This window comes from Gossypium arboreum, unplaced genomic scaffold, assembly GCF_025698485.1.
Source record: "Gossypium arboreum isolate Shixiya-1 unplaced genomic scaffold, ASM2569848v2 Contig00294, whole genome shotgun sequence".
NCBI classification, from domain to species: domain Eukaryota; kingdom Viridiplantae; phylum Streptophyta; class Magnoliopsida; order Malvales; family Malvaceae; genus Gossypium; species Gossypium arboreum.
The window spans coordinates 1-18,482 of NW_026440410.1; the positions used below are offsets into that span (position 1 = coordinate 1).

The window sequence follows — 18,482 nt, forward strand, 5'->3', positions numbered from 1 at the left end:
GATGCTCCCACACCATCGGCGTCTAGGTTACCAAGGGTGCACGATGCTCAAACGCGACCAAGGGCCCAAGGTGCGGAGGATCTTGTTCCAAAAGGGAGGGGCAGGATGATTCAAAGGGAGGACACAGGGGAGGGGCCGGGACGACTTGTAACCGTTTTCGATATTAGGGATGGCTCGCCGGGAACAGGATAGCTCATGAACACAGATGGATCGTAGGAACACCATAGGGAACCTAGCCGGCGATGGGAACCAAGCGTCTGGGCATGAAATGGGCGTGGGCGATTGCCTGGACAACCCTGTTCGCCTCAATATCACCTCCCCTAAAGAGCTAAAAAACTTGGTCAATGTGCTGCAGGCGACATTCATGTATGCAAGCAGGGGACACTTTATGGTGGTGGCGCTACGCACCAGCAGGGGCCCAAAATTAGCTTTGGTGCTCGACCCTCCGCACATCCGATGCACCAAGGTGCCGATCTTGCCGATGCTCCGACACATCAAAGGGCGGTGGTGCCCGATGGCCCCACTTTCTGCAGGATGGCACACTGTTTGCCGATAGTGTCTGAGCTACCATGAGGCCAAAGGTGCAGGGGCTCTTGTTGCAAAAGGGAGGGGCGGGGGCGATTCATTCATTGTTGGGTGCCGGACATACAGCGGTATCCGAATCCTACCTTTGGGGACGATTCATTCATTATTGGGTACCGAACATGTAGCGGTGTCAAATTCTACCTTTTGGGATTGGGGAGGGACTCGTTTCGCCCGTTTGTGTATCCGGGATGGCTCGCCGGATCATGTGGGATGGATCGTCGAACACCATGGGGAACCTAACCGGTGGTGGGGGAACGCCGGCGTCCGGGCATCACGATGGGCATGGGCGATTACTGGATAACCCCTGGCTGCTCAATATCACTTCCCCCTAAAGAGCTAAAAAACTTGGTCAATGTGCTGCCGTTGACATTCATGTATGCAAGCGAGGGGCGGAGTTTGGATATGTAAAGCGAGGGACACTTTTTCAGCCCAGCGCTCCCATGGATCCGAGGCACCAAGGTGCGATGTTGCCGATGACCCTCACCACGGGATGGCCTACGTTGCGGATGTTGCAGGGCTCCGTACATGCTGAAATGGGGGCAAGTTTTTTCGCCACTTACACTTAGTATTTTAATTGAAAATTTTTACATTGGCCCAAAATAAATACAAAAGCGAATGAAATATGGCATGATAGTACGGTAGATAATTGAACAAGTGCGGGCATAGCGAGTTGGGGGCTACTTTTCGCACCACCACGGCCCCGTTGTGCGATGTTTCAGAAGCGGCACGGCCAAGTGTTTAACAGAAATTTTTACATTGGCCCAAAACAAATACAAGTAGCATGGCATGTACGGCACGCGGCGGAAAATTGAACAAGTGCGGGCGCCAACACTTGGGAGCTCGCACCCGCACCACCGGCCCCGTTGTGCCATGTTTCCGGGGCGGCACGGCCAAGTGTTTAACTAACTCCTTACACTAAGTCCCCACTTGGGGACCCGAAGTCGGGGCGTGCAAAGAACAAGGGTGGATCGGAAGGGAGATGGGGAGGGACGAATCGAGGCGACAAAGGCTGAATCTCGGTGGATCGTGGCGGCAAGGCCACTCTGCCACTACAATACCCGTCGCGTATTTAAGTCGTGCGCAAAGGATTCTACCCGCCGCTCGGTGGGAATTACGCTCAAGGGCGCCCGCGACTTGTCGCCGCGGTCGCTGCACCTACGACCACGTGCCCTTGGGGCCAAAGGCCCCTCTGCGGAGTCGGCAATCGGGCGACAGGCGCGTGCGTCGCTTCTAGCCGGATTACGACTTAGAGGCGTTCGGTCATAATCCGGTATACGGTAACCAGCGCCAGCGGCTTTTCAACCAAGCGCGATGACCAATTGTGCGAATCAGCGGTTCCTCTCGTACTAGGTTGAATTACTATTGCGGCGCGGCCATCGGTGAGGTAAAACTAACTTTGTCTCACGACGGTCTAAACCCAGCTCACGTTCCCTATTGGTGGGTGAACAATCCAACACTTGGTGAATTACGCTTCACAATGATAGGAAGAGCCGACATCGAAGGATCAAAAAGCAACGTCGCTATGAGCGGCTTGGCTGCCACAAGCGAGTTATCCACTGTGGTAACTTTTACGACACCTCTAGCTTCAAATTCCGAAGGTCTAAAGGATCGATAGGCCACGCTTTCACGGTTCGTATTCGTCTTTGGAAATCGAGAATCAAACGAGCTTTTACCCTTTTGTTCCACGAGATTTACTGTTCTCGTTGAGCTCATCTTAGGACACTGCGTTATCTTTTAACGGATGTGCCGCTTGACCAAACTCCCACGACAATGTCTTCCGCCGGATCGGCCGGCCGTAGCCGACCTTGGGTCCAAAAAGAGGGCCGTGCCCCTCTCCGATTCACGGAATAAGTAAAATAACGTTAAAAGTAGTGGTATTTCAATTTCGCCCGAGAGCTCCACTTATCCTACACCTCTCAAGTCATTTCACAAAGTCGGACTAGAGTCAAGCTCAGCAGGGTCTTCTTTCCCCGTGATTACCTTGCCAAGCCGTTCCTTGGCGTGGTTTCATTGGATAGTGAAGCGAGGGACGGTGGGAATCTCGTTAATCCATTCATGCGCGTCACTAATTAGATGACGAGGCATTTGGCTACTAAGAGAGTCATAGTTACTCCGCCGTTTACCGCGCTTGGTTGAATTTCTTCACTTTGACATTGAGCCTTTGGCAGAAATCACATTGCGTGAGCATCGCGAGACCATCGCAATGCTTTGTTTTAATTAAGCGGTCGGATTCCCCTTGTCCGTACCGGTTACGAGTCATTGTTAAATCGCAGGGAAGGCCCCGAAGGAGCCGTTCGATCCGTCCCCGGCCGGCACGCGGCGACCCGCTCTCGCCGCTTGAGCGGCTCGGCGATGCTGCCGGCAGCCGACAGGTTGGGCTGGGACCCCGTGCCCAGCCCTCGAGCCAATCCTTTTCGAGGGTTACGGATCCATTTGCCGACTTCCCTTGCCTACATTGTTCCATTGACGGCTGTTCACCTTGGAACTGATGCGGTTATGAGTACGGCCGGGCGCGGACGGCACTTTCGGTCCTCCGGATTTTCAAGGGCCGCCGGGGCTGCCGGACACCACGCGACGTGCGGTGCTCTTCCGGCCGCTGGACCCTACCTCCGGTGGCCGTTTCGAGTGGGCGGTAGTTAAGCGAAAAGATAACTCTTCCGAGGCCCCGCCGGCGTCTCCGGACTCCCTAACGTTGCCGTCGGCCGCCGCGTCCGGTTCGAGAATTTTAACCCGATTCCTTTCGAAGCTCGCGCTGAGCAGCGCTATCGGACGAGCTTCCCGTCTCTTAGGATCGACTAACCCATGTGCAAGTGCCGTTCATGGAACCTTTCCCCTCTTGACCTTCAAAGTTCTCATTTGAATATTTGCTACTACCACCAAGATGCTGCACCGGCGGCCGCTCGCCCGGGCTCACGCCCGGGTTTCTGGCGACCGCCGCGCCCTCCTACTCATCGGGGCTGGCTCTTGCCCGACGGCCGGGTATAGGTCGCGCGCTTAAGCGCCATCCATTTCGGGGCTAGTTGATTGGCGGTGAGTTGTTACACACTCCTTAGCGGATTTCGACTTCCATGACCACCGTCCTGCTGTCTTAATCGACCAACACCCTTTGTGGGTTCTAGGTTAGCGCGATTGAGCACCGTAACCCGGCTTCGGTTCATCCGCATCGCCGATTACGCTTACCAAAAATGGCCCACTTGGAGCTCTCGATTCCGTGGTGCGGCTCAGCAAGCAACCGCACCGTCCTACCTATTTAAAGTTTGAGAATAGGTCGAGGCGTTGCGCCCGATGCCTCTAATCATTGGCTTTACCGATAGAACTCGCTAAGGGCTCCGGCTATCTGAGGAAACCGGAGGAACCAGCTACTAGGCAGTTCGATTAGTCTTTCGCCCCTATACCCGTCAGACGAGCGATTTGCACGTCGGTATCGCTGCGGGCCTCCACGAGTTTCCTCTACGGCCGCCCTTCGGGCATAGTTCACCATCTTTCGGGTCCCAGCGAATATGCTCTCCTCGAACCCTTCTCGGAAGATCAAGGTCGGTCGGCGGTGCACCGTGAGGATCCGCCAATCAGCTTCCTTCGCCTTACGGGTTTTCTAGCCGTTGACTCGCACACATGTCGAGACTCCTTGGTCCGTGTTTCAGAGGCGGGCGAATAGAAACCCGCGAGGCCGACGCCCGGAACGCGAGTGCGAAGCACGCCGAGACGGCGCGTCTTTGGATCCACGATCGGCGACAGCGTCTCCACGAGGCGTATCAAAGGCGGGCTTGGGCCGCCGCCACGACCCGCGTCGGTCCATGCCCGAGCCGATCGGCGGACCGGCTCTCGCCGTTCCACATCCGACCGGGGCGCATCGCCGGCCCCATCCGCTTCCCTCCCGACAATTTCAAGCACTCTTTGACTCTCTTTTCAAAGTCCTTTTCATCTTTCCCTCGCGGTACTTGTTACGCTATCGGTCTCTCGCCCGTATTTAGCCTTGGGCGGAATTTACCGCCCGATTAGGGCTGCATTCCCAAACAACCCGACTCGTAAACGGCACCTCGTGGTGCGGCGAGTCCAGGCACGACAGGGCTCTCACCCTCTCCGGCGCCCCTTTCCGGGGACTTGGGCCGGTCCGCCGCGAGGCGCTTCTCCGGACTACAATTCGAACGCCGGTGGCGCCGATTCTCAAGCTGGGCTTTTCGGTTCGCTCGCCGTTACTAGGGAATCTGGTAAGTTTCTTTTCCTCCGCTTATTGATATGCTTAAACTCGGCGGGTAATCCCTTTGACACAGGGGTCGCGATCACGATGCCAAAAGGGTTTAAGGGTCTCGATCGACGACGCGCACGACTCGAGCGAGGTTGCTTGCGGCATTACCACCGATCGTCGCGACGATTATGTCGTCGAGGACTCGAATTTAGGCCAACCGCTGGCTGTGGCGCACGGGAGGCCAATTTCCGCCCGCGGTCCAACCGAGTCGAGGATCGGGGTTAGATGGGGGCGACGATGCGTGACACCAGGCGGGCGTGCCCTCGGCCTAATGGCTTGGGGCGCAACTTGCGTTCAAAGACTTCGATGGTTCACGGGATTACGCAATTCACACCAAGTATCGCATTTCGCTCGTTCTTCATCGATGCGAGCCGAGATATCCGTTGCCGAGAGTCGTTCTATATACTGCGACAAAGAACAACATCAACTGAAGCGCGACACCGCGAGCGGTGCGGCGACAAGAGATGTGTCCCTTTTCATTTCGATTCCTTGGCGCGATTCGCGCCGGGGGTTTCGATTCGTTTTGCATCGAAGAAGTTGATCGACATCTCACCCACCCAATGGGCAAAAGGGATGACAAGACCGGCCGCTCCGACACGCGGGGGTGGGGGCGAACAACGATGCACCCACCACCTCCGATGTTGTATACAACGCGTTCACGGGTCGTTACGCTGGCGGGTTTCGACAATGATCCTTCCGCGAGTTCACCTACGGAAACCTTATTACGACTTCTCCTTCCTCTAAATGATAAGGTTCGGTGGACTTCTCGCGACGTCGCGGGCGCGAACCGCCCACGTCGCCGCGATCCGAACACTTCACCGGACCATTCAATCGGTAGGAGCGACGGGCGGTGTGTACAAAAGGCGGGGCGTAGTCAGCGCGAGTGATGACTCGCGCTTACTAGGAATTCCTCGTTGAAGACCAACAATTGCAATGATCTATCCCCATCACGATGAAATTTCAAAGATTACGGGCACTGTCGGCCAAGGCTATAGACTCGTTGAATACATCGATGTAGCGCGCGTGCGACCCGAACATCTAAGGGCATCACGGACTGTTATTGCCTCAAACTTCCGTGGCCTAAAGGCCATAGTCCCTCTAGAAGCTAGCCACGAAGGATCACCTCCGTGTAGCTAGTTAGCGGTGAGGTCTCGTTAGTTAACGGAATTAACCGGACAAATCGCTCCACCAACTAAGAACGGCCATGCACCACCACCCATAGAATCAAGAAAAGAGCTCTCGGTCTGTCAATCCTTACTATATGCGGACTGGTAAGTTTCCCGTGTTGAGTCAAATTAAGCCGCGAGGCTCCCTCCTGATGGTGCCCTTCCGTCAATTCCTTTAAGTTTCAGCCTTGCGACCATACTCCCCGGAACCCAAAGACTTTGATTTCTCATAAGGTGCGGCGGAGTCCTAAAAGCAACATCCGCCGATCCACTGGTCGGCATCGTTTATAGTTGAGACTAGGGACGGTATCGATCGTCTTGAGCCCCCAACTTTCGTTCTTGATTAATGAAAACATCCTTGGCAAATGCTTTCGCGGTTGTTCGTCTTTCATAAATCCAAGAATTTCACCTCGACTATGAAATCTGAATGCCCCATTGTCCTGTTAATCATTACTCCGATCCGAAGGCCAACACAATAGGATCGAAATCCTATGATGTTATCCCATGCTAATGTATACAAGCGTAGGCTGCTTTGAGCACTCTAATTTCTTCAAAATAACTTGTGGGAGGAACGACCCGACCAATTAAGGCCGAGGCGCATCGCCGGCGATGAGGGACGAGCGGACCGGTGCTCACCGTGAGGCGGACCGGCCGACCACCCCTAAGTCCAACTACGAGCTTTTTAGCGCAACAACTTAAATATCGCTATTGGGCTGGAATTACCGCGGCTGCTGGCACCAGACTTGCCCTCAATGGATCCTCGTTAAGGGATTTAGATTGTACTCATTCAATTACCGGACTCATAGAGCCGGTATTGTTATTTATTGTCACTACCTCCCGTGTCGAGGATTGGGTAATTTCGCGCCTGCTGCCTTCCTTGGATGTGGTAGCCGTTTCTCGGGCTCCCTCTCCGGAATCGAACCTAATTCTCCGTCACCCGTCACCACCATAGTAGGCCACTATCCTACCATCGAAAGTTGATAGGGCAGAAATTTGAATGATGCGTCGCCGGCACAAAGGCCGTGCGATCCGTCGAGTTATCATGAATCATCGAACAGCGGGCAAAGCCCGCGTCGACCTTTATCTAATAAATGCATCCCTTCCGAAGTCGGGGTTTGTTGCGTATTAGCTCTAGAATTACTACGGTTATCCGGTAGCAAATACCATCAAACAAACTATAAGCGATTTAATGAGCCATTCGCGGTTTCACGGTCTGAATTTGTTCATACTTACACATGCATGGCTTAATCTTTGAGACAAGCATATGACTCTTGGCGGGATCAACCGGTAGCATTCCTCCGCGACGTCGACCTTTGCATGGCTCTCAACATGCCGCGTGAGCAACGAAGAGCCATAACGAGCACGAGCATCGTCCGTGTCAAGAGACAAAATGCATAGGCATCGAGAGACAAGGGCCTAAACCCTACTCTCAAAAATATTTTCCGCATCCGAAAGCGCGAGCGAGCACCAGTGCACCGCGAGGCCACACCGATTTAAGGGGCACACTCGGGAAGCAGGGCACGATTGTGGTCCACCACGCACCCAAAGGGCACGAGATGGAGAAGGACGGCAACACATCAATAATTCCATCTGGCTTAGGTGCGCAACACGGGATCGATCGCATCCCACAGGTTCAATTAGAACAAGGGAGTTAATGAAGAGGAGTGTGGCTCGACAGTTCGATGCGGGTAGCATGGAGCCTGCCAATACACACAACAAAACACCACTCATATGCCCATTGCGTACTAGTGGTAGCACCCACGCACACCGGCCAACAACCACCCAACCAATGTATTGGTAGGGGGCGGAAGGAACAATGAAACGAGGGCACACCACAAGCGCAGCACGAGAACTACGAGGACAAAATCCCATTGGGACTTGGTCAAGCCAAGACCAAGCCTACAAACTCAACTTACGCCCCCGGTGAGCCGTTGCCGTCAAAGGGACTTGATGCTGGGGTCACGGGCGACTTCGAATGAGGCAAGGCCTTGGCAAGGCCAAGGCGCCGATGGGTCGCCGACTTGGAAGGCACAAGGCGTCCTTAACATGACGGGGAGAATGGGCAAGCCAAGCTCGAGCCCATAGCAATGCATAAGCCACCCCAAGAGATCTTTGCCCGATATAGGGAACACTGGTCTTGAAGTCGTTGGCTACATTTCTATGGGCACAGGCTTGACCGGCCGGAAAATCATCACCCGGCCACTAAGCGCCGGCGATTGACCCACCACCGTTGGTGAGTCATTGCGGGACTATCCGACCCCGTGGGGCTGCGGACGCACCCACCTCGGGTTCGAGGGGGGCCACGTCGGAGGCGGCGGATCTCTACCCTTAAAGAGCTAAAAAACTTCGTCAATCGCTGCGGGCAACATTCGTATATGCGAAGCGGGGACACTTTTCTTTAGCCCACATCCGAGCCACCGGGGTGCCCTGCTGCTCGAGGCACCCGCACATCCAACGTCCTAGGTTGCCGATGGTGTCGAGGCTCCCGCATCAAGCACCAAGGTGCCAATCTGCTCGAGGCTCCCGCACATCAAGGCACCAAGGTGCCGATGGTGCCGAGGCTCCCGCGACCAAGGGCCGAGGTTGCCGATGGTGTTCGAGGCTCCGCACATCAAGCACCAAAGTGCCGATGGTGCCGAGGCTCTCGCCGCGATCGGGGCCTAGGTTGCCGATGGTGCCGAGGTTCTCGCACATCAAGGCCTAGGTGCCGGTGGTGGCCGAGGCTCCCGCGACCAAGGGCCTAGGTTGCCGATGGTGCCGAGGCTCTCGCACGACCAAGGGCCTAGGTTGCCGATGGTGGCGAGGCTCCCGCGCGACCAAGGGCCTAGGTTGCCGATGGTGCCGAGGCTCCGCACGACCAAGCACCTAGGTGCCGATGGTGCCGAGGCTCCCGCGCGACCAAGGGCCTAGGTGCCGATGGTGCCGAGGCTCTCGCACGACCAAGGGCCTAGGTTGCCGATGGTGGCCGAGGCTCCTACATGACCAGGGCCCTGGGCTGCCTAGGTTCGATGGTGCCCGAGGCTCCCGCGCGACCAAGGCGCCTAGGTTCCGATGGTGGCGAGGCTCCCGCACGACCAAGCGGCCTAGGTTTCCGATGGCGTCAAGGCTCTGCGTCAAGCGACAATGTGCGATGCTCCACACCATCGGCGTCCTAGGTTACCAAGGGTGCTGATGCTCGGCACGACCAAGGGCCCAAGGTCTTGGGAGGATCTTGTTCCAAAGGGAGGGGCGGGATGATTCAAAGGGAGGGACACAGGGGAGGGGCCGGGACGACTTGTAACCGTTTTCGATATTAGGGATGGCTCGCGAACACCGCAGGATGGCTCGCCGGAACAGCCGGGATAGATCCCTGCAAGAACCTAACTTGGCGATGGGGGGAACTGCAAGCGTCTGGGCATGAAATGGGCGTGGGCGGTGCCTGGACAACCTGTTCGCCTCAATATCACCTCCCCTAAAGAGCTAAAAAACTTGGTCAATGTGCTGCAGGCGACATTCATGTATGCAAGCAGGGGACACTTTATGGTGGTGGCAGCTTACACTGTGAGGGGCCCAAAATTAGCTTTGGTGCTCGACCCTCCCGCATCCGATGCACCAAGGTCGATCTTGCCGATGCTCCGACACATCAAAGGGGCGGTGGTGCCCGATGGCCCCCGCCTGCAGGATGGCTGCTGCTGCCGATAGTGTCTGAGCTACTGCATGAGGCCAAAGGTCTTAGGGGGCTCTCGTTGCAAAAGGGAGGGGCAGGGGCGATTCATTCATTGTTGGGTGCAGGACATGCAGCGGTATCGAATCCTACCTTTGGGGACGATTCATTCATTATTGGGTGCGAACATGTAGCAGTGTCCGAATTCTACCTTTGGGATTGGGGAGGGACTCGTTGCGCCGTTTGTGTATCCCGGGATGGCTCGCCGGATCATCGCCGGGATGGATCGTCGGAGCACCGCCGGGAACCTAACCGGTGGTGGGGGGGCACCGACGTCCGGGCATGCGATGGGCATGGGCAGTGCCCTGGATAACCCCTGGCTGCTCAATATCACTTCCCCCCTAAAGAGCTAAAAAAACTTGGTCAATGTGCTACCCGTTGACATTCATGTATGCAAGCAGGGGCGGGTTTGGATATGCGAAAGCGAGGACACTTTTTCAGCCCGCGCTCCCATGATCAGAGGCACCAAGGTGCGATGTTGCCGATGACCCTCACCGCGGGATGGCCTACGTTGCGGATGTTGCGAGGCTCCGTACATGCGCTGAAATGGGGGCAAGTTTTTTTCGCCACTTACACTTAGTATTTTAATTGAAAATTTTTTGTTGGCCCAAAATAAATACAAAAGCGAATGAAATATGGCATGATGGCACAGTAGATAATTGAACAAGTGCGGGCATAGCGAGTTGGGGCTACTTTTCGCACCCACGGCCCCGTTGTGCGATGTTTCAGGCGGCACGGCCAAGTGTTTAACAGAAATTTTTTTGTTGGCCCAAAACAAATACAAGAAGTATGGCATGGGCATGGCGGCGGCACGGCAGAAAATTGAACAAGTGCCCGGGCCGCCAACACTTGGGAGCTCGCACCCGCACCACCACGGCCCCCGTTGTGCCATGTTTCCCGGGAGGCGGCACGGCCAAGTGTTTAACTAACTCCTTACACTAAGTCCCCCACTTGGGGACCCCAGGGTCGGGACGTGCAAAAGAACAAGGGTGGATCGGAAGGAGATGGGGAGGGGCGAATCAGGCGACAAAGGCTGAATCTCGGTGGATCGTGGCGGCAAGGCCACTCTGCCACCACAATACCCGTCGCGTATTTAAGTCGTGCGCAAAGGATTCTACCGCCGCTCGGTGGGAATTACGCTCAAGGGCGCCGCGACTTGTCGCCGTGATCATTGCACCTCGACCGCGTGCCCTTGGGGCCAAAGGCCCCTCTGCGGAGTCGGCAATCGGAGGCGGCAGGCGCGTCGCGTCGCTTCTAGCCGGATTCGACTTAGGCGTTCGGTCATAATCCGGCGCCACGGTAACCAGCGCCGCGGCTTTTCAACCAAGCGCGATGACCAATTGTGCGAATCAGCGGTTCCTCTCGTACTAGGTTGAATTACTATTGCGGCAGCGGCCATCGGTGAGGTAAAACTAACTTTGTCTCACGACGGTCTAAACCCAGCTCACGTTCCCTATTGGTGGGTGAACAATCCAACACTTGGTGAATTACGCTTCACAATGATAGGAAGAGCCGACATCGAAGGATCAAAAAGCAGCGTCGCTATGAGCGGCTTGGCGCCACAAGCCGATTATCCTGTGGTAACTTTTACGACACCTCTAGCTTCAAATTCCGAAGGTCTAAAGGATCGATAGGCCCGCTTTCACGGTTCGTATTCGTCTTTGGAAATCGAGAATCAAGCGAGCTTTTACCCTTTTGTTCCACGAGATTTACATTCTCGTTGAGCTCATCTTAGGACACTGCGTTATCTTTTAACGGATGTGCCTTGACCAAACTCCCACGACAATGTCTTCCGCCGGATCGGCGGCCGTAGCCGACCTTGGGTCCAAAAGAGGGCGTGCCCATCTCCGATTCACGGAATAAGTAAAATAACGTTAAAAGTAGTGGTATTTCAATTTAGCGAGAGCTCCACTTATCCTACACCTCTCAAGTCATTTCACAAAGTCGGACTAGAGTCAAGCTCAACGGGGTCTTCTTTCCCATTGATTACATAAGCCGTTCCTTGGCGTGGTTTATTGGATAGTGAAGCGAGGGACGGTGGGAATCTCGTTAATCCATTCATGCGCGTCACTAATTAGATGGCGAGGCATTTGGCTACTATAAGAGAGTCATAGTTACTCCGCCGTTTACCGCGCTTGGTTGAATTTCTTCACTTTGACATTGAGCCTTTGGCGAAATCACATTGCGTGAGCATCGCGAGACCATCGCAATGCTTTGTTTTAATTAAGCGATCGGATTCCCCTTGTCGTACCGATTCTGAGTCATTGTTAAATGGGGAAGGCCCGAAGGCCGTTCGATCCGAATCCCCGGCCCGACCGCGGCGACCCGCTCTCGCCATGAGCGGCTCGGCGGTCTGCCGGCGGCAAGCGGGTTGGGGCCCTGGACCCGTGCCCGACCCTCGAGCCAATCCTTTTCAGGATTCTGGATCCATTTGCCGACTTCCCTTGCCTACATTGTTCCATTGACGGTGTTCACCTTGGAACTGATGCGGTTATGAAATCGGCCGGCGCGGACGGCTTTTCGGTCCTCCGGATTTTCAAGGGCAGCGCGGCTGCCGGACACCTGCGACGACGTGCGGTGCTCTTCCGACGCTGGACCCTACCTCCGGTGGCCGTTTCGAGTGGGCGGTAGTTAAGCGAAAAGATAACTCTTCCGAGGCCCCCGGCGTCTCGGACTCCCTAACGTTGCCGTCGGCCGCGCGTCGGTTGAAATTTTAACGATTCCTTTCGAAGCTTCATGCTGAGCAGCGCTATCGGACGAGCTTCCCGTCTCTTAGGATCGACTAACCCATGTGCAAGTGCCGTTCATGGAACCTTTCCCCTCTTGACCTTCAAAGTTCTCATTTGAATATTTGCTACTACCACCAAGATGCACTGCAAGCGGCCGCTCACTTGGGGGCTCGCGCCCGGGTTTCTGGCGACCGCCGCGCCCTCCTACTCATCGGGGCTGGCTCTTGCCCGGCGGCGGGTATAGGTCGCGCTTAAGCGCCATCCATTTCGGGGCTAGTTGATTGGCGGTGAGTTGTTACACACTCCTTAGCGGTTCGACTTCCATGACCACCGTCCTGCTTTGTCTTAATCGACCAACACCCTTTGTGGGTTCTAGGTTAGCCTTGATTGAGCACCGTAACGACTTCGGTTCATCCGCATCGCCGATTACGCTTACCAAAAATGGCCCACTTGGAGCTCTCGATTCCGTGGTGCGGCTCAGCAAGCGGCGCACCGTCCTACCTATTTAAAGTTTGAGAATAGGTCGAGGCGTTGCGCCCGATGCCTCTAATCATTGGCTTTACCGATAGAACTTCGCTAAGGGCTCCGGCTATCTGAGAAACTTGGAGGAACCGGCTACTAGGCAGTTCGATTAGTCTTCGCCCTATACCCAAGTCGAGACGAGCGATTTGCGTCGATGTCGGCTGCGGGCCTCCACGAAGTTTCCTCGGCCGCCCGCTTCGGGCATAGTTCACCATCTTCGGGTCCGAGCAGTCATGCTCTCCTCGAACCCTTCTCGGAAGATCAAGGTCGGTCGGCGGTGCACCGTGAGGATCCGCCAATCGGCTTCCTTCGCCTTACGGGTTTTCTAGCCCGTTGACTTCGCTTTTACATGTCGAGACTCCTTGGTCCGTGTTTCAAGGCGGGCGAATAGAAACCGCGGCCGGCCGCCGAACGCAGTGCGGCTGCGCCGAGGCAGGCGCGTCTTTGGATCCACGATCGGCGGCAGCGTCTCCAGGCGTATCAAAGGCGGGCTTGGGCGCCGCCACGACCAGCGTCGGTCCACGCCCGGCCGATCGGCGGACCGGCTCTCGCCGTTCCACATCCGGCCAAGGCGCATCGCGGCCCCATCCGCTTCCCTCCGACAATTTCAAGCACTCTTTGACTCTCTTTTCAAAGTCCTTTTCATCTTTCCCTCGCGGTACTTGTTAGCTATCGGTCTCTCGCCCGTATTTAGCCTTGGGCCGAATTTACCGCCCGATTAAGCTGCATTCCCAAACAACCCGACTTCGTGAAGCGGCACCTCATGGTGCGGCGAGTCCCGAACGCGGCAGGGCTCTCACCCTCTCGGCGCCCCTTTCCGGGGACTTGGGCCGATCGCCCGCGAGGCGCTTCTCCGGACTACAATTCGAGCGCCGGTGGCGCCGATTCTCAAAATTGGGCTTTTCGGTTCGCTCGCCGTTACTAGGGAATCTGGTAAGTTTCTTTTCCTCCGCTTATTGATATGCTTAAACTCGGTGGGTAATCCTTTGACACAGGGTCGCGATCACGATGCCGAAAGGGTTTAAGGGTCTCGATCGACGAGCGCCGCGACTCGAGCGAGGTTGCTTGCGGCATTACCACCGATCGTCGCGGCGATTATGTCGTCGAGGACTCGAATTTAGGCCAACCGTGGTTGTGGCGCCGCGGGAGGCCAATTTCCGCCAGCGGTCCAGCGAGAGTCGAGGATCGGGGTTAGATAGAGGCGACGATGCGTGACACCGAGGCGGGCGTGCCCTCGGCCTAATGGCTTGGGGCGCAACTTGCGTTCAAAGACTTCGATGGTTCACGGGATTACGCAATTCACACCAAGTATCGCATTTCGCTCGTTCTTCATCGATCACGAGCCGAGATATCCGTTCTTAGAGAGTCGTTCTATATACTGCGACAAAGAACAACATCAACTGAAAGCGACACATGAGCGGTGCGGCGACAAGAGATGTGTCCCTTTTCATTCGATTCCTTGGCGCGATTCGCGTGGGGGTTTATTCGTTTTGCATCGAAGAAGTTGATCGACATCTCACCCCACCCAATGGGCAAAAGGGATGACAAGACCGGCCGCTCCGAAACGCGGGGGTGGGGGCGAACAACGATGCACCACACCACCTCCGATGTTGTATACAAGCGCGTTCACGGGTCGATTACGCTGGCGGGTTTCGACAATGATCCTTCGCGAGTTCACCTACGGAAACCTTATTCGACTTCTCCTTCCTCTAAATGATAAGGTTCGGTGGACTTCTCGCGACGTCGCGAGCGTGAACCCATACGTCGCCGCGATCCGAACACTTCACGGACCATTCAATCGGTAGGGGCGGCAGGCGGTGTGTACAAAGGCGGGGGCGTAGTCAGCGGTGATGACTCGCGCTTACTAGGAATTCCTCGTTGAAGACCAACAATTGCAATGATCTATCCCCATCACGATGAAATTTCAAAGATTACGGGCACTGTCGGCCAAGGCTATAGACTCGTTGAATACATCGATTAGCAGCGTCTTGACCCGAGAACATCTAAGGGCATCCGGAGGACATTATTGCCTCAAACTTCCGTGGCCTAAAGGCCATAGTCCCTCTAGAAGCTAGCCACGAAGGATCACCTCCGTGTAGCTAGTTAGCGGTGAGGTCTCGTTAGATTAGCAGAATTAACCGGACAAATCGCTCCACCAACTAAAACGGCCATGCACCACCACCCATAGAATCAAGAAAGAGCTCTCGGTCTGTCAATCCTTACTATATGCGGACACTGGTAAGTTTCCCGTGTTGAGTCAAATTAAGCGCATGAGCTCCCTCTGATGGTGCCCTTAGTCAATTCCTTTAAGTTTCAGCCTTGCGACCATACTCCCCGGAACCCAAAGACTTTGATTTCTCATAAGGTCTTGGTGAGTCCTAAAAGCAACATCCGCCGATCCACAGTCGGCATCGTTTATAGTTGAGACTAGGGCGGTGTCGATCGTCTTGAGCCCCAACTTTCGTTCTTGATTAATGAAAACATCCTTGGCAAATGCTTTCGCGGTTGTTAGTCTTTCATAAATCCAAGAATTTCACCTCGACTATGAAATCTGAATGCCCCATTGTCCTGTTAATCATTACTCCGATCCGAAGGCCAACACAATAGGATCGAAATCCTATGATGTTATCCCATGCTAATGTATACAAGCGTAGGCTGCTTTGAGCACTCTAATTTCTTCAAAATACTTATTGTGGGAGAACGACCCGACCAATTAAGGCCGGAGGCGCATCAGCCGGCGATGAGACAAGCAGGCCGGTGCTCACCGTGAGGCGGACCGGCCGACCCACCCCTAAGTCCAACTCTGAGCTTTTAAGCGCAACAACTTAAATATCGCTATTGGAGCTGGAATTACATGGCTGCGGCACGGACTTGCCCTCAATGGATCCTCGTTAAGGGATTTAGATTGTACTCATTCAATTACGGACTCATAGAGCCGGTATTGTTATTTATTGTCACTACCTCCCGTGTCGGGATTGGGTAATTTTTGCGCTTTCTTGCCTTCCTTGGATGTGGTAGCCGTTTCTCGGGCTCCCTCTCAGGAATCGAACCCTAATTCTCCGTCACCGAGTCACCACCATAGTAGGCCACTATCCTACCATCGAAAGTTGATAGGGCGAAATTTGAATGATCGTCGCCGGCACAAAGGCCGTGCGATCCGTCGAGTTATCATGAATCATCGAACAGCGGGCAAAGCCGCGTCGACCTTTATCTAATAAATGCATCCCTTCGAAGTCGGGGTTTGTTGCGTATTAGCTCTAGAATTACTACGGTTATCAGAGTAGCAAATACCATCAAACAAACTATAAGCGATTTAATGAGCCATTCGCGGTTTCACGATCGAATTTGTTCATACTTACACATGCATGGCTTAATCTTTGAGACAAGCATATGACTCTTGGCGGGATCAACGGGTAGCATTCCTCGCGGCGTCGACCTTTGCATGGCTCTCAACATGCAGCGTGAGCAACGAAGAGCCATAACGAGCACGAGCATCGTCCGTGTCAAGAGACAAAATGCATAGGCATCGAGAGACAAGGGCCTAAACCCTACTCTCAAAAATATTTTCCGCATCAAGAAAGCGCGAGCGAGCACCGATTGCAAGCGAGGCCACACCGATTTAAGGGGCACACTCGGGAAGCAGGGCACGATTGTGGTCCTACCACGCACCCAAAGGGCACGAGATGGAGAAGGGCGGCAACACATCAATAATTCCATCGGCAGAGTGCGCAACACGGGATCGATCGCATCCCCAGGTTCAATTAGAACAAGGGGAGTTAATGAAGAGGAGTGTGGCTCGGCGGTTCGATGCGGGTAGCATGGAGCACTGCCAATACACACAACAAAACACCACTCATATGCCCATTGCGTACTAGTGGTAGCACCCGCTTTGCCGGCCAACAACCCACCCAACCAATGTATTGGTAGGGGCGGAAGGAACAATGAAGCGAGGCACACCACAAGCGCAGCACGAGAACTACGAGGACAAAATCCCATTGGGACTTGGTCAAGCCAAGACCAAGCCTACAAACTCAACTTCGCCCCCGGTGAGCCGTTGCCGTCAAAGGGACTTGATGCTGGGGTCACAGGCGACTTCGAATGCGAGCAAGGCCTTGGCAAGGCCAAAGCGCCGATGGTCGCCGACTTGGAAGGCACAAAGGCGTCCTTAACATGACGGGGAGAATGGGCAAGCCAAGCTCGAGCCCATAGCAATGCATAAGCCACCCCAAGAGATCTTTGCCCGATATAGGGAACACGGTCTTGAAGTCGTTGGCTACATTTCTATGGGCGCAGGCTTGGCCGGCCGGAAAATCATCACCGGCCACTAAGCGCGGCGATTGACCCCCACCGTTGGTGAGTCATTGCGGGACTATCCGACCCCGTGAGGCTGCGGGCCTTACCCACCTCGGGTTCGAGGGGGCCACGTCGAGAGGCGGCGGATCTCTACCCTTAAAGAGCTAAAAAACCGTCAATCGCTGCGGGCAACATTCGTATATGCGAAGCGGGGACACTTTTCTTTAGCCCGCACATCAGAGCCACCGGGGTGCCCTATTTGCTCGAGGCACCCGCACACCAACGTCATAGGTTGCCGATGGTGTCAGAGGCTCGCGCATCAAGCACCAAGGTGCCAATCTTTGCTCGAGGCTCCGCGCATCAAGGCACCAAGGTGCGATGGTGCCGAGGCTCCCTTACGACCAAGGGCGAGGTTGCGATGGTGTTGAGGCTCCGCACATCAAGCACCAAAGTGCCGATGGTGCCGAGGTTCTCCGCGCGATCAAGGCCTAGGTTGCCGATGGTGCCGAGGTTCTCGCGCATCAAGGCCTAGGTTCCGTGGTGGCGAGGCTCCCGCGCGACCAAGGGCCTAGGTGCCGATGGTGCCGAGGCTCTCGCACGACCAAGGGCCTAGGTTGCCGATGGTGCCGAGGCTCCCTTGCGACCAAGGGCCTAGGTTGCCGATGGTGCCGAGGCTCGCCGCGACCAAGCACCAAGGTTGCCGATGGTGCCGAGGCTCCCTGGTGCGACCAAGGGCCTAGGTGGAGATGGTGCGAGGCTCTCGCACCGACCAAGGGCCTAGGTTGCCGATGGTGGCGAAGCTCCTACATGACCGAGGGCCTAGGTTGCGATGGTGCCCGAGGCTGCCCAGGCTCTCGCGACCAAGGGCCTAGGTTGCCGATGGTGCGAGGCTCCTTACGACCAAGCGTCCTAGGTTGCCGATGGCGTCAAGGCTCTGCGTCAAGCGACAATGTGCCGATGCTCCCACACCATCGGCGTCCTAGGTTACCAAGGGTGCTGATGCTCCGACACGACCAAGGGCCCAAGGTCTTGGGAGGATCTTGTTCAAAGGGAGGGGCGGGATGATTCAAAGGGAGGGACACAGGGGAGGGGCAAGGACGACTTGTAACCGTTTTCGATATTAGGGATGGCTCATGAACACTTGCAGGATGGCTCATGGGAACACCAGCAGGATGGATCGCGAACATGCATGGGAACCTAACCGGCGATGGGGGACTGCAAGCGTCTGGGCATGAAAT

At 55.4% G+C, this 18,482-nt stretch overlaps 2 non-coding genes and 2 pseudogenes across 2 annotated transcripts; all 4 read right to left on the reverse strand.

The window, feature by feature from the left end:
• Window positions 1–1,574: 1,574 nt before the first annotated feature.
• LOC128288808 (28S ribosomal RNA) lies at window positions 1,575–4,862 on the reverse strand. The gene has a single exon (XR_008278796.1). It is a non-coding gene; the product is annotated as a 28S ribosomal RNA (ribosomal RNA).
• A 211-nt stretch (window positions 4,863–5,073) lies between these two features.
• Window positions 5,074–5,226, reverse strand: LOC128288810 (5.8S ribosomal RNA). The gene has a single exon (XR_008278797.1). It is a non-coding gene; the product is annotated as a 5.8S ribosomal RNA (ribosomal RNA).
• A 5,488-nt stretch (window positions 5,227–10,714) lies between these two features.
• On the reverse strand, window positions 10,715–13,951 carry LOC128288809 (28S ribosomal RNA; annotated as a pseudogene).
• Window positions 13,952–14,163: 212 nt separating this feature from the next.
• Window positions 14,164–14,318, reverse strand: LOC128288811 (5.8S ribosomal RNA; annotated as a pseudogene).
• Window positions 14,319–18,482: the final 4,164 nt, after the last annotated feature.